Below are 13,878 nucleotides of genomic sequence, written 5' to 3' on the forward strand. Positions count from 1 at the left end.
GCGGGTTGGGGGGGGGGGGGGGGAATCGCGATGGAGGGGGTCGTTGCCTCACCTAAAAAATCTAAAATTGAGAGAATTCTCGATGTAATCAATCTCTGGCAGACCTCCATACTCAGGTCGAATTTCTTTCTTCGGATCTTTTTATAATAAGAGATGAGACTAATAAAATCTGTGACCTAACAAAAGCAATGGAGAAGGTTTTGTCAGTAGTAGAGAAAGAGGTCTCAGCCCTCACAAAGGAATCTAAATCCCTGAGGAAAGAGGTGGGCAAGTTGAAATGAAAAGTTATTGACCTAGAGGACAGAACCAGAAGATTTAATATTAGGATGGTGGTCTTTTCAGAGGATGTGGAGAATGGGGACATTAGATCCTTCTGTTCCAACTGGCTTCAAGATTTGGTGGGACAACAAAATCTGTCTCATGTGTTTGGTCTCGAGTGAGTCCATCGTATTCCAGCTAAGAGATTCCCACCTGGCTCTCCACCCAGGACAATTATAGTTAAGCTCTTTAGCTCAAATGATCGAGATGTTATACTCCATAAAGCACGAGAGAAGGGTCAGCTCTCTTATAATAGAGCTAAAGTATCAATATATCCAGACTATGCTAGGGCCACTCAATTAAAAATGGCATAAAGAGACAATTGGTTGCAGCTAAAATACAGTATTCATTAATATTTCCCGCAAAGTTATGTTTGATGTATAATGATAAAACTTATTTTTTCACAGAGGTTGGACCAGGAAGAAATAAAACAAGTAATTATGTAAAATGTAAGCAGGGGGAGGAGGGAAGAGGAGGGGGTAGCGGGCGGGCGGAGGATAGAGACCAGCTAATGTTAGTGGGTCACGAGAGGGAAGGGGGGGGGGGGGGCAAGAAATTGTCAGAAGGGGATTGGGGATGTTTTTTTTTTTGTTTTTAGATGTCTGTTGCAAGGAAGGATAAATTGAGGATATTTTTCTGGAATGTGAGAGGGATGGGGGAGAGACGGAAGAGTGTGGCCATATTTGATTGTGTACAGAATTACTTGTTTGCTTGGTGGAATCTCATGTTACCAAAGAAACGGAAGATAAGATTGCCGGGAGATGGGCTAAAATGGAGTTCCACTCCTCGGCATCTAGTTATTCAGCTAAGGTCTCCGTATACATACATAGATCCATTCCATCTAAAATTATTAGTAAGAAAATTGATGAAAGACGACTATGTCCTTCTGCATGCCAAATCCTATGATTAGGAGGGAGTGGTGGCCTTTATCTACATCCCTCCCCCATTCTCCACTCAGCCTTTATTAGATCTAATTATTTTCTAAAGGGGAAAGAACATCTTACTCTATACTTATTGGGTGATTACAATTGTGTAATGAGCCAGGTTCAGGATAGATCTTCAACTGGGGATGGAAGGGAGACAGAAACCCCCCTTCCTCCTTAAAATATGTGTAGAGATAGGTTGGAGAGACCCTCGGCGTATTATGAATTCTGAAAGGAGGGTGTTTTCTTGTTTCTCGGCCTCTTATAAAGTAGCATCGAGAATTGATTTGGCTCTATTAAGTGATATGGTGCTGCGGTTTATTGATGTAAATAAATATGAAGTGAGGACAATTTCAGATCACTCCCCAGTAGTAATGGAATTGAGAGTCGGGGATCGAGCAAGGGGGAGGGTGTGGGTCTTTAGGCTGAACTCTCATTGGCTTAATTTGATTGGAGGTAAGAAAGAAATTGTAGGGAAATATGGGAATGCTGGGTATTTAATAAGAACTCGGCTCCCTATCCGGTGGTGTGGGATACCATTAAAGCAGTGCTGCGCAGTATTCTGTATAGAGCCATACAAAATAAAAAAAAAGAGGGAACTTAAAAGGGTCGAAGGATCTTAGGGAGAAGGTCAGAGATGCAGAGGAAGGTTAGGAGAGAGTTCAGTCCTTAGAAAGTTTTAGGGAATTAGAGATGGCGCAAGAAAAAATGGGCAACATAAAATTTTTGGCAGGACAGCAAGATTTTGTAGAAGGAGCTCGCCCTGGTAAATTGCTAGCAAGTGTAGCTAGAGCTCAAAGAGAAAGAAGTGATATCTTAACATTACAGGATAGATATGAAGTAATTCAAAAAGAACAGGAGGAGATACAGGAGATAGCTTGCTCGTATTAACAGCTATATAGTACAGAGGAGCTTGCGGGGGATAGCGATATAGAGGAATATTTAATGGAGTTAGAGCTATTGGCTATAAATAGGGACCAACTAGATAGTCTTAATAAGGAGATTATGGTAGAAGAATTAGGAAAAGCTCTGGAGGGGTGTTCTGCTACATCTGCCCAAGGGTTAGATGGCCTCGCTTATTCGATCTATAAAGAATACAAAGAGGTTTTATTACCAATCTTTGTTATGGTTTTGGAGAAGGCCCGGAGGGGAGGTGCACTATCCCCCCTCCATGCTTGAACAAAAATAGTTCTAAATCTAAAAAAAGAGAAGGATAGTACAAAATTGAGTCTTATCGTCCTCTATCGTTGATAAATTCAGACACCAAGTTATTGGCAAAACTTCTGGCCAGAAGATTATCCCCCCTCCTTCCCGATATGGTGGGAATTTGTCCCGGTGGCAATCAATTCATAGTAACTTGGTTCGATCATTAGTCAATATATAGCTGGGCTCTGGCCCATTCCGCTCCACCCTGTCACTTGATGTTATGAAGGCATTTGACAGGGTGGAGTGGAGTTTTCTCTTGGCTGTCCTTAAAAAAATTGGTATGGAAGGTGAGATAGTAGAATGGATTAAATTATTATATAAGACGCCTAGGACAAGGGTAGAAGTAAATGGATCTTTGTCACCACAATTGACCATAGAAAGGGGTAAGAGACAAGGCTGCCCACTTTCTCCTATGCTATTTGTTTTATTTTTGGAGCCACTGGTGGCGAGGTCAAGGAAAGCAGGAAGCATAAGGGGATTTGTGATTAAAGGGGTGGAAGAAAAACTCCTTATGTATGCTGACGATATACTCTTGTTTTTATAAGATGAATATATGGGTCCCAGAAGCAATTAAAGTAGTGGAAGAATGTGGGAATATCTCTGGCCTTAAAATGAACTGAAGTAAATATTCTTTAATGCCACTGGTTTCAGGTAATGTAACAGGGTTAATGGGAGTGAAGGTATAGACAGAAAATGAGAGTCTGGACTATTTAGGTATTAAACTTTCAGCTTCAAAAGAGTCCTTTATCCACCTTAATCTGAAAACGTTGTTGAGTAAGCTTAGAGAAATAGTCGAACCTTGGATAAGACTACCTCTATCGATCGCTGATCGGGCTGGATTGATTAAGATGGTAGTACTCCCACAGGTTTTATACGTTATGGGAGCAGCCCCATGTTGGATCCCTTGGAAGTGGTTCCGGGGTTTAGAAGCCCTGATGGGAAGACTTCTTTGGGGGAAAGGTCAGGTACATCTGAAATACTCAAGGTGGGTACAGTTAGAAGGAGAAAGGGGAGGGGGTTTATCCGAATTTACGTTGTATTTTTTGGCAAAAAACCTTCAGAATATCAGAAAGGGGTGGAATGATGCACTTGGGGGTGAGTTATTTAAAGAATATAAGGGTAAATTTTAGAATTTCATGGAATTTGTGGAAGCGGGTCTCCCGGTGAAGGAGGACCTGGCTCATATTTCACTGATAAGGTTACTTAGGAGAATTTGGCAGGAGGTTAAAAAGAGATGTAATATAGAGGGTAGTAGAAGTGAAAGTAAAAATGGGGAGGTTAAAAAATGTGAAAATTTGCAGAGAGTACGGTTTGAGAAATGAACACAAATTTTGGTATATACAGTTGTGTAAAGTACATAGATGCACCAAAAAGGAGAAATTTAAAATAAATACACAGTGTGATAGAATTTATGAATACGGTGGGAGGTGGTGAGATTAATCAAATATATAAGATACTTCTAAAAACTGTACCTGAGACATTTCAGGAAAAGAAAAAAATGAAGAGGGAAAAAAGTTTTCGCCCAATTTTAATGGAGTCATGGGAACGAATATTAATGAATGGAAGTGTTCGATTAATAAGATATCAAATTATACACTTATGAATAATTTACCATTTATATTACTCACCATTATATTAAAAACAGATAGGACAATCTGCCTCCCTCTGACACCCTAAGTGTGGGTACATAGAAGCTGATTTGGTTAATTTACTATGGGAATGCCCTAGGGCAGTGGTTTTCAACCTTTTTGGCGACTGTACTCCCAAAGGCTGAAAGTATGTCCACGGGTACCCCCTCACGTGGAACTTGCGCGCGAGGGGTACCCGCGGACAAAAGGCGTGTTCTTAACTTTATACTAATGCATCCCCCCTCCATCTTAATCCCCTTGTGTTATTATTCCCCCTCCATCTTAATCCCCTTGTGTTATTATTCCCCCTCCATCTTAATCCCCTTGTGTTATTATTCCTCCTCCATCTTTATCCCCGTGTCATTATTCCTCCTCCATCTTAATCCCCTTGTGCCAATATTCCCCCCTCCATCTTAATCCCATTGTGCCATTATTATCCAATATGGCAAAAGGGGGAAGGGGGGAATAATAGCACAAGGGGATAAATATGGAGGGGAGAATAATAGAAGAAGGGGATTAAGATGGAGGGGGAATATTGGCACAAGGGGATTAAGATGGAGGAGGGAATAATGGGACAAGGGGATAAAGATGGAGGAGGAATAATAACACAAGGGGATAAAGATGGAGGAGGAATAAGGGGGGGGGGATAATCAACCCTCCCCCCCTCCATATTAATCCCCTTGTGCCATTATTCCTCCTCCATCTTTAACCCCTTGCGCCATTATTCCCCCCTCCTCTGATCCCCTTTTGCCATATCGGATAATAATGGCACAGGGGGATTAATATGGAGGGGGGTTGATTATCCCTCCCTCCATCCCATACATCCCCTCTCCGTGCCACACAGTTGTTTTTAACTTTTTGTTTTTATCCTTTACCTGGCGTCCTGGGGTCCCCTGTGGTCTGTCCTTAGATGCAGCTCGCCCCGTTCGGCGGGGCCGCACTGACGTGTGACGTCCTCCTGCGCTGTGCGGCATGCCGCGGCCATTCTCCGCTATGCGCTGTCAAATACTGGCCAATGCATGGCCAGTATTTCACAGCGCTTTCGCGTACCCCCTGGCGTACCCCTAGGGGTACGCGTACCCCAGGTTGAGAACCCAGGCCCTAGGGTGAAAGAATTTTGGTATAAGGTATTTCTTATGATTGAAAATAAATTAAATATTAAGAGAGATTGGTTAGGGACATAGGTAATTTTAGGTGATCTGAATAATATCAGTAAGGGTCAATGATTATTAAATCGTATCTTTATGCTGGCAAAAGTGGTGATTCTGAGAGGACTATTTGGCAAAAGTGGCCCCCCATATAGTTGTATGGGTCAGGCTGGTCCAAAAAATTCGAAAGTATGAGAAGTGGCAAGCCCCAAATACAAAAAAAGGCTTAAAGAAATATGATGCCATTTGGCTGGAGTGGAAAGAGTGACCTCATTGTCCACTGAAATATTATACTTTGACATCTTACCTTTCCCCCCCCCCCCCTTCTGACAGGGGTGGGGGGAGGGGGTTCTAAATAATAAATTGTGTTGTTGAGGTCCGTTTTGTACTTTGTTTTGACGTAAGTTTTAAAATGTTATATATATTCATATTTTGTAAAACATATTGGTGACTAATAAAAAAAATAAAAAGCCCATAGACTTCTATGGGACTCCGCATTCCCAGTCACACTTCTGAAATTCCGGAATTATATTCTTTCTGCGGATACCGGAATCAGGATTTTGGCAGCAGAAACGTGATACGAAAATTCCACTTGTGCACAGTGCAGCAGAATCCCATTTAAATCAATGTCTGTGCGAAATATTGTGGTGGAATTCCGGCATGTGAACATACCCTATAAGGGTCTATTTACATGGCAGAATTTCGGCACCAATTTCGCTTCCGCATTCATTTGGTTTCTGGCTTGTGCAGAATCCGTGGACATTCTGCCGTGTGAATAGACCCTTACACAGCAACTATTGCTTCTTAAATTTGCATGTTTTAATGTAAAAGAACATATGCTTTTTTTGGCAAGATCTTGACACACCAATGGCAACTTAGAAACCCCCATTATTTTATATGTAACATTTCGCTAGTAAGGAGTCCCAAATGTGCTGCTGCCATCTTGTGGCAGAAAACTAGAACTGCACCACAGATCAGACCAAAATGATTAAAGCTTATAGCAGGGTTTAGACTGAGAAATTTCTAAGCTAAATTATGCTCTGAAGTTTCGGGTGCAGCGGATTCCTATTGCTGTCAATGGGATTTTGCTTCACATTGTGCATTTCAGAATTTCACGGTACCTCTTAACTGAACTTCCTCCAGCGAAAGAATGACCCTGCATATTCTTTCTGCAGAATGCGGGTAGACTACACTGCCGTCTATAGGGATGACAAGTTCCATGCAGTCCTAGCACCGGTGGTGCCAGCCACTCTCAGATTCTCTGGCCGCAATGTGAATATAGCCTAAGGCACACGAAGTGGAAATGCTGCGAATTTGGTAAATGAAAGATCCACTTCATATTACAAAAGCAGCAAGGTGAATGAGAAGGTCCCACCAAACAACGTGAAAAAATATGTGCGTGAAAACTAAACACGTGGATTTTAAATCAGCAGAATATAAACTGTCTGTAAAGCGTGCCTGTCAGATCAGACAAAAAAAATAAATAATAATAATAAAAAAAAATATTCAACTGTGACTCACTATCTAATCCGGACCATGTACTGTACATCTCATTTTATGACTAGCACCTATATTTATTATTTAAAAAAATCCCTTTTTTCATTAGCTCACAGTGTTAGAAATCCTCTCAGGGGAAGGGGGTATGGGGACCCCTAGTGGTGGGATTTTTAAAATAGATCAAATGGAATTTTAAATATTAAAAAAAAAAAATGTATACAACCATATTACAAAAAGTAAAAAGAAGGTAAATTGGGGCTCAAGGTCTTGAACAAATGGCCATAGAATATAGTTTGATAAAAAACAGTTTATTATATATGTAAAAGAACTAGTGGAGATAGGTGTACCACAGGGCCCTTGTGATAACCCCACTCCAACAAGTATAACAATAAAATGGTATAGTAAATAAAAATATAAAAATGTGACCACTATAGGAAGGTATATAAATTCCTCTAAATGATGCGCTCGTTTTTTTCAATTGGCGCAATACTATAAAATAGCAACTTAATGGCTGTAACCCGTAGCAACCATATGCGAGACTGTCAGCCGGCAATAGTAATTCTTAATAAGTTCCTTCAGTCCTTAATCAACGATAGATATGAGGAAATGGATATATAAAAAAATGGATATAGAAAATGCTGGCCAGCATAAATATTTCGTTTCAACACGTACTTTAAGTTCAAGTCTCTCGCGCAGTCAATTTGTGACAAGTTGTACAGATTTAACCTGCTGCAGCAAATAAAGTCTATGATGTTTGTCAATTATGCAAGAGATACTGGCAGTTATGACAGGTAATTTTGTATCTCACCACTCCCGGGTATGTTCGGTTGCGATCACCTCTGCGATCCCTTCTAAGATGCAGTCCTCGTAGAAGGGATCGCAGAGGTGATCGCAACCGAACATACCCGGGAGTGGTGAGATACAAAATTACCTGTCATAACTGCCAGTATCTCTTGCATAATTGACAAACATCATAGACTTTATTTGCTGCAGCAGGTTAAATCTGTACAACTTGTCACAAATTGACTGCGCGAGAGACTTGAACTTAAAGTACGTGTTGAAACGAAATATTTATGCTGGCCAGCATTTTCTATATCCATTTTTTTATATATCCATTTCCTCATATCTATCGTTGATTAAGGACTGAAGGAACTTATTAAGAATTACTATTGCCGGCTGACAGTCTCGCATATGGTTGCTACGGGTTACAGCCATTAAGTTGCTATTTTATAGTATTGCGCCAATTGAAAAAAACGAGCGCATCATTTAGAGGAATTTATATACCTTCCTATAGTGGTCACATTTTTATATTTTTATTTACTATACCATTTTATTGTTATACTTGTTGGAGTGGGGTTATCACAAGGGCCCTGTGGTACACCTATCTCCACTAGTTCTTTTACATATATAATAAACTGTTTTTTATCAAACTATATTCTATGGCCATTTGTTCAAGACCTTGAGCCCCAATTTACCTTCTTTTTACATTTAACTAATTCATCACCTTGGGTATAGGTGATACAATTGGGTAGCCCAGGTCGTATGGTTATTTGATTGACAAGAGCCTCTCCAAACCCACATTGTCATATTAAAAAAAGGTCTTAAATTTTCATCAGTAACAACTAGAGATGAGCGAACTTACAGTAAATTCGATTCGTCACGAACTTCTCAGCTCGGCAGTTGATGACTTATCCTGCATAAATTAGTTCAGCTTTCAGGTGCTCCGGTGGGCTGGAAAAGGTGGATACAGTCCTAGGAAAGAGTCTCCTAGGACTGTATCCACCTTTTCCAGCCCACGGGAGCACCTGAAAGCTGAACTAATTTATGCAGGAAAAGTCATCAACTGCCGAGCCGAGAAGTTCGTGACGAATCGAATTTACTGTAAGTTCACTCATCTCTAATTGTAAGCTTTTCAATCCTAACCTCTACCTCATATTACCCTGTATACTGTGTTGGGGCACATGCATTTTATTGCGTATTCATTTGCTCAGTCACGTTTGCCCTTTGTGTTCAAGTATATATTTTTTTTGTACACCTTTTTGTGCCGCAAATTTTTTTTTGTAAGTTTGTATGTTATAGATTAGCCCATTTCAATTACTTTTATAATATACTTCTTAACCCCTTAAGGACTTCGGGTTTTTTCCACTTTTGGTTTTTTCCTCCTCACATTTTAAAAATCATAACACCTTCAGTTTTCCACCTATAGACCCATATAAGGGCTTGTTTAATGCACTACCAATTTTACCTTGTAATGACATCAGTCATTAACCCCACAAAAAATTTTTGTGGGGCAAAATTGAAAAAAAACCCAAACAACTAAAACATTTTGTAACTTTTGTGGGCTTCGATTTCTACGCAGTGCACTTTTCAGTAAAATGACACCTTATATTTATTCTGTAGGTCCATACGATTAAAATGATACCCTACTTATATAGGTTTCATTTTTTTTTTTTTTTTTTTTTTACTACTGTTAAAAAATTTGTACATTTAAAAAATGTCCTCTTCTAACCCCTATAAACTTTTTTATTTTTCTGTATACGGGGCAGTATGAGGCTAATTTTTTGTGCTGTGATCTTATGTTTTTATTGGTACCATTTTTATTTTGATGGGACTTTTTGATCTCTTTTTATAAATTTTTTTAGGGTATACAAAGTGACCAAAAAGAGGCTATTTTGGACTTTGGAATTTTTTTATGTGTACACCATTCACCGTGCAGTTTAATTAACATTACATTTTTATAGTTTGGACATTTACGCATGCGGCGATACCACATATGTTTAGGTTTATTTTTGTTTCAATTTTGCCTGTACATCCCTTAACCCCTTAAGGACCCAGCCATTTTACACCTTAGGACCCGGCCATTTTTTGAACATCTGACCACTGTCACTTTAAACATTAATAACTCTGGAATGCTTTTACTTATCAATCTGATTCCGAGATTGTTTTTTCGTGACATATTCTACTTTAACATAGTGGTAAAATTTTGTGGTAACTTGCATCCTTTCTTGGTGAAAAATCCCAAAATTTGATGAAAAATTTGAAAATTTAGCATTTTTCTAACTTTGAAGCTCTCTGCTTGTAAGGAAAATGGATATTCCAAATATTTATTTTATTTTATTCACAAATACAATATGTCTACTTTATGTTTGCATCATAAAATTGACGTGTTTTTACTTTTGGAAGACACCAGAGGGCTTCAAAGTTCAGCAGCAATTTTCCAATTTTTCACAAAATTTTCAAACTCACTATTTTTCAGGGACCAGTTCAGGTTTGAAGTGGATTTGAAGGGTCTTCATATTAGAAATACCCCACAAATGACCCCATTATAAAAACCGCACCCCCCAAAGTATTCAAAATGACATTCAGTCAGAGTTTTAACCCTTTAGGTGTTTCACAGGAATAGCAGCAAAGTGAAGGAGAAAATTCACAATCTTCATTTTTTACACTTGCATTTTCTTGTAGACCCAATTTTTGAATTTTTACAAGGGGTAAAAGGAGAAAATGTATACTTTTATTTGTAGCCCAATTTCTCTCGAGTAAGCACATACCTCATATGTCTATGTAAATTGTTCGGCGGGCGCAGTAGAGGGCTCAGAAGGGAAGGAGCGACAAGGGGATTTTGGAGAGTACGTTTTTCAGAAATGGTTTTTGGGGGGCATGTTGCATTTAGGAAGCCCCTATGGTGCCAGAACAGCAAAAAAAAACACATGCCATACCATTTTGGAAACTAGACCCCATGAGGAACGTAACAAGGAATTAAGTGAGCCTTAATACCCCACAGGTGTTTCACGACTTTTGCATATGTAAAAAAATAAAAATAAATTTTCACTAAAATGTGTGTTTCCCCCCAAATTTCACATTTTTGCAAGGGTTAATAGCAGAAAATACCCCCCAAAATTTGTAACCCCATCTCTTCTGAGTATGGAGGTACCCCATAAGTTGGCATGAAGTGCATTACGGGCGAACTACAATGCTCAGAAGAGAAGGAGTCATATTTGGCTTTTTGAGAGCAAATTTTGCTCGGGGGCATGTCGCATTTAGGAAGCCCCTATGGTGCCAGGACAGCAAAATAACCCCCACATGGCACACCATTTTGGAAACTAGACCCCTTGAGGAATGTAACAAGGGGTACAGTGAGCATTTACCCCCCACTGGTGTCTGTCAGATCTTTGGAACAGTGGGCTGTACAAAATTTTTTATTTGCACAGCCCATTGTTCCAAAGATCTGTCAGACACCAGTGGGGTGTAAATTCTCACTGCACCCCTCATTACATTCCGTGAGGGGTGTAGTTTCCGAAATGGGGTCACATGTGTTTTTTTTTTTCTTTTTTGCGTTTGTCAAAACCGCTGTAACAATCAGCCACCCCTGTGCAAATCACCTCAAATGTACATGGCGCACTCTCCCTTCTGAGCCTTGTTGTGCGCCCCCAGAGCACTTTGCGCCCACATATGGGGTATCTCCGTACTCGGGAGAAATTGCATTACAAATTTTGGGGGGCTTTTTTCCCCTTTACCTCTTGTCAAAATGAAAAGTATAGGGCAACACCAGCATGTTAGTGTAAAAAATATTTTTTTTTTACACCAACATGCTGGTGTAGACCCCAACTTCCCCTTTTCATAAGGGGTGAAAAGAGAAAAAGCCCCCAAAAATTTGTTAGGCAATTTCTCCCGAGTACGGCGATACCCCATATGTGACCCTAAACTGTTTCCTTGAAATACGACAGGGCTCCGAAGTGAGAGCGCCATGCGCATTTGAGGCCTGAATTAGGGATTTGCATAGGGGTGGACATAGGGGTATTCTACGCCAGTGATTCCCAAACAGGGTGCCTCCAGCTGTTGCAAAACTCCCAGCATGCTTGGACAGTCAACGGCTGTCCGGCAATACTGGGAGTTGTTGTTTTGCAACAGCTGGAGGCTCCATTTTGGAAACAGTGGCGTACCAGACGTTTTTCATTTTTATTGGGGAGGGGAGGGGGGCTGTGTAGGGGTATGTGTATATGTAGTGTTTTTTACTTTTTATTTTATTTTGTGTTAGTGTAGTGTAGTGTTTTTAGGAGACAGTCACGCGGGCGGGGGATTACAGCGAGTTTCCCGCTGCGAGTTTGAGCTGCCGTGCAAAATTTGCTGCATCGCAAACTTGCAGCCTGATACTCACTGTAAGCCCCTGCCCATGTGAATGTACCCTGTACATTCACAAGGGGGGGGACCTCCAGCTGTTGCAAAACTACAACTCCCAGCATGCACAGTCTATCAGTGCATGCTGGCAGTTATATTTTTGCAACAGCTGGAGGCACAAGGGTTGGGAAACACTGAGTTAGGAAACAGACAATGTTTCCCAACCAGTGTGCCTCCAGTTGTTGCAAAACCACAACTCCCAGCATGCCCAGGCAGCCGAAGGGCATATTGGGAGTAGTGGTTACGTAACAGCTGGAGGAGAACAGTTTGGGGACCACTGTGTAGTGGTGTCCAAGCTGCAGCCCTCCAGATGTTGCAAAACTACAACTCCCAGTATGCCAAAACTGTCCAGGCATGCTGGGAGTTGTAGTTCTGCAACATCTGAAGGGCCAGATGTTACAGCACTACAACTCCCAGCATGCCTGGACAGTAAGGGCATGCTGAGGATGTGTAGTTTTGCAACATCTGGAAGGGCACAGTGGTCTCCAAACTGTGGACCTCCAGATGTTGCAAAACTGCAACTCCCAGCATGCCCAGACGCCAAGGGCTGTCTGGGCATGCTGGGAGTTGTAGTTTACAGGGTCCCATTACAGCAATGCACGTCGCTTTACGGCGACGTGCATTGCTGTAAAGGGCCCGACCGCGGCTGAAGATCTACTCACCTGTCGCCGCCGCCGCCGCCTTCTTCCTCGCCGGGATCCGGGTCTTCAGGGACGAGGTAAGTACCGGGGCCGGTCCCCAGCACTCCCCCGTCCCCCGCCGCGTCCTGCGGTCTTCCTCCCGTCCTCTCCGGACTTCAAGGGGCCAGGCAGGGCGGGAGGAAGTAACCGCCCCCCCTCCTGCGATTGGTCGGTTAACTAACCGACAGATCGCAGGGTATAGGAGGAGGTGGCCGGCTTGCCACCTCGCTCCTATACTCCAGCATGGTCCTGGCTGTCTGTGACAGCCGGGATCATGCGAAATTACCGGGCGGTCAGGTCCCAGAGACCCGATCAGCCCGGTATCGCCGCAGATCGCAAGGGCGATTTCCCTTGCGATTTGCGGCGATCGCCGACATGGGGGGCCTACATGGCCCCCCTCGGCGTTTGCCCTGGATGCCTGCTGAAGGATTTCAGCAGGCATCCGCTTCCGATCTCTGCCCGGGGCGCGGCAGAGACCGGAGAAACACCAGGACGTACTAGTACGTCCTGGGTCCTTAAAGCCCAGGGTGCCAGGACGTTCTAGTACGTCCTGGGTCCTTAAGGGGTTAAAGGGGTATTCCAGGAAAATTTTTTTTATATATATATATATATATCAACTGGCTCCAGAAAGCTAAACAGATTTGTAAATTGCTTCTATTAAAAAATCTTAATCCTTTCAGTACTTATGAGCTGATGAAGTTAAGGTTGTTCTTTTCTGTCTAAGTGCTCTCTGATGACACGTGTCTCGGGAACCGCCCAGTTTAGAAGCAAATCCCCATAGCAAACCTCTTCTAAACTGGGCGGTTCCCGAGACACGTGTCATCAGAGAGCACTTAAGAACAACCTTAACTTCAGAAGCTCATAAGTACTGAAAGGATTACGATTTTTTAATAGAAGTAATTTACAAATCTGTTTAACTTTCTGGAGCCAGTTGATATATAAAAAAAAGTTTTTCCCTGGAATACCCCTTTAAAGACCGAGACTGTTTTTTTCAAATCGGGGATGTCTGACTTTATTAGAGAAGAACTCTGGTAACATTTTGCCAATCACGATAATTCTGATATATTTTTTTTTTGTCACAAGTTGTACTTCATGTACATAGTAAAAGTAGGCCGATATCATTTGTAGTTTTTTTTTTTTTACAGTACAAAAAAAATCATGACATTTTAAAGATTTTTTTTTTCTATTTTAACACTAATAGGTTGTATATAATTATACTTAGTGAGCAAAAAGTTTATGAAACTTATTATTTTAGATGTCTACTTTATTTTGAAATCATTTTTTTTTAATTAACACTTTAAAT

This window comes from Hyla sarda, chromosome 6 (genome assembly GCF_029499605.1).
Source record: "Hyla sarda isolate aHylSar1 chromosome 6, aHylSar1.hap1, whole genome shotgun sequence".
In the NCBI taxonomy this organism is placed as follows: domain Eukaryota; kingdom Metazoa; phylum Chordata; class Amphibia; order Anura; family Hylidae; genus Hyla; species Hyla sarda.